General features: G+C 61.4%; 3 non-coding genes across 3 annotated transcripts in view; all 3 read left to right on the top strand.

Annotated features, from left to right (window-relative positions):
• The window catches only part of LOC146144512 (small subunit ribosomal RNA), a 1,811-nt gene extending 1,058 nt beyond the window's left edge, over positions 1-753 (top strand). The window contains exon 1 of the ribosomal RNA XR_014500611.1: positions 1-753. This exon is cut by the window's left edge and continues 1,058 nt beyond it. This is a non-coding gene — a ribosomal RNA (small subunit ribosomal RNA).
• Positions 754-1,000: 247 nt separating this feature from the next.
• LOC146144511 (5.8S ribosomal RNA) lies at positions 1,001-1,154 on the top strand. The gene has a single exon (XR_014498989.1). It is a non-coding gene; the product is annotated as a 5.8S ribosomal RNA (ribosomal RNA).
• A 248-nt stretch (positions 1,155-1,402) lies between these two features.
• LOC146144510 (large subunit ribosomal RNA) overlaps positions 1,403-2,500 on the top strand; it is a 3,598-nt gene continuing 2,500 nt past the window's right edge. Inside the window, exon 1 of the ribosomal RNA XR_014501070.1 lies at positions 1,403-2,500. This exon is cut by the window's right edge and continues 2,500 nt beyond it. This is a non-coding gene — a ribosomal RNA (large subunit ribosomal RNA).

Raw genomic sequence — 2,500 nt, 5'->3', positions numbered from 1 at the left:
CGTTAGTTTTACGACCTCTCCGGCAGCTTGCGGGAAACCAAAGTCTTTGGGTTCCGGGGGAAGTATGGTTGCAAAGCTGAAACTTAAAGGAATTGACGGAAGGGCACCACCAGGAGTGGAGCCTGCGGCTTAATTTGACTCAACACGGGAAATCTCACCCGGCCCGGACACAGTGAGGATTGACAGATTGAGAGCTCTTTCTTGATTCTGTGGGTGGTGGTGCATGGCCGTTCTTAGTTGGTGGAGCGATTTGTCTGGTTAATTCCGATAACGAACGAGACTCTGGCTTGCTAACTAGTTACGCGACCCAATCGGTCGGCGTCTAACTTCTTAGAGGGACTAGTGGCGTTTAGCCACACGAGATTGAGCAATAACAGGTCTGTGATGCCCTTAGATGTTCGGGGCCGCACGCGCGCTACACTGACCGGATCAGCATGTGCTCGCCTTGGCCGACAGGTCTGGGTAACCCGCTGAACCCCGGTCGTGCTAGGGATAGGGAATTGCAATTATTTCCCTTGAACGAGGAATTCCCAGTAAGCGCGAGTCATTAGCTCGCGTTGATTACGTCCCTGCCCTTTGTACACACCGCCCGTCGCTACTACCGATTGAATGGTTTAGTGAGGTCCTCCGATTGGACCTGGCGCGGCCGGCAACGGTCGAGCCGGCGTCCGAGAAGACGATCTAACTTGATCATTTAGAGGAAGTAAAAGTCGTAACAAGGTTTCCGTAGGTGAACCTGCGGAAGGATCATTAACGGTCTCGCAAACGCTTCGGCGAACGCGAAACTCGGACAAGCGAGAGAAAAAGTCTTTGCTACCCGGCGCCCGACCCGCGAGGAGCGGCGCGCCGGCCGGCGATTCGGTCACCCGGTAATGTTTGCGCGTCGAGTGCCGCGGTGCCGCGCGCTCCGGCTTCAAGCGTCGGCCTGGCCGACCGCTCGGCGCGGTCTATTTTGTCACCCTATAGTGCGAGGCACTGTGCGAGCGAAACAATCGTGGATGGCTCTTGGCGGTGGATCACTCGGCTCGTGAGTCGATGAAGGACGCAGCTAGCTGCGTGAATTAGTGTGAATTGCAGGACACATTGAGCATCGACGTTCTGAACGCAAATTGCGGCCTCGGGTCAATCCCGGGGCCGCGCCCGCCTCAGGGTCGCGTTGCAAACGTTCCGCGCGGGGATTTCTCCGCGCGGCTGCTGCGGCGTCGGACGCGCGAGCGCCCGTCCCGCTCAAGACAGCACGGCACGATGCGCGACGATCGCGACCAGAATCCCGCGCGGCGGCGGCGAGTCGACCTCGAAGAGGCCAACGGCTGGCGGCTCAAGGGCGGGAATCGAGGTGCGCGGCGGCGCGCGGCGCCGACGGCGAGCGCGGAACGGGAAGAATAGTCCCGGTCCTTACTTTCGGCCTGAGGTCGGACGAGGCTACCCGCTGAATTTAAGCATATTACTAAGCGGAGGAAAAGAAACTAACGAGGATTCCCTCAGTAACGGCGAGTGAAGCGGGATGTGCCCATCGCCGAATCCGCGCGCTTTTGGAGTGCGCGGAATTGTGGCGTACGGAATTCGTCACGGCGCGCTTCGCCGGTCGCCCGCGTCCTTCTGATCGAGGCCTTTTCCCAGAGCGGGTGTCAGGCCCATGGCGGCGACAGGCGGGCGCGCTACGGCGTCTTCCCAGAGTCGGGTTGTTTGGGAATGCAGCCCAAAGCGGGTGGTAAACTCCATCTAAGGCTAAATACGGTCACGAGACCGATAGCGAACAAGTACCGTGAGGGAAAGTTGAAAAGCACTTTGAAGAGAGAGTTAAAGAGTACGTGAAACCGTCGAGAGGCAAACGGGAGGGCCTGTCGAGTCGCCCGGTCGCTTTCAGCCGGCCCCCTGTCGGCGACGTTGTCGTGCGGACCCTCACGGGCCGCCGGCGGCGCCGCCCGATCGGGGACCAGCGCACTAGCGCCGGGCGAAGGCCGCGACCGTCTGGACGGCGGCGAGAAGGCCGCGCGCAAGGTAACCCGGCCTCGGTCGGGTACTATAGGCGCGCGTGTCCGTCGGCCCGCCGTTCGGGCGAGGAGAGATCGCCGCGTCTGCCCTTCGGGGCCGAGCGCCCGGTGCCGGCTGGGGCGTCGTGGGTCGGGGACTGTTCTCAGTGCCCAGCCTCTTCGTCTCGGTCGCGCTTCCGGTGTCGTTTCGCGAGGCGCACGGGGTCCGCGGCTGAAGTCAGCCACCTTCCCGACCCGTCTTGAAACACGGACCAAGGAGTCTAACGTGAGCGCGAGCCACGGGGCAGTACGAAACCCATGGGCGCAGTGAAAGTGAATGTCGGCGCGGTCCGGCGGAGGTGAGACGTCGTCGTTCGCGGCGGCCGCATCACCGGCCGATCTCGTCCGCTTTGCCGGAGAGGTCGAGCGAGAGCGTTCGCGTTGGGACCCGAAAGATGGTGAACTATGCCTGAAGAGGTTGAAGCCAGAGGAAACTCTGGTGGAGGACCGTAGCGATTCTGACGTGC

The sequence above is a fragment of the Ascidiella aspersa genome, chromosome 5 (genome assembly GCF_963924565.1).
Source record: "Ascidiella aspersa chromosome 5, kaAscAspe10.2, whole genome shotgun sequence".
Lineage (NCBI taxonomy): Eukaryota > Metazoa > Chordata > Ascidiacea > Phlebobranchia > Ascidiidae > Ascidiella > Ascidiella aspersa.
This window is presented reverse-complemented; position numbering and strand designations above follow the sequence as displayed.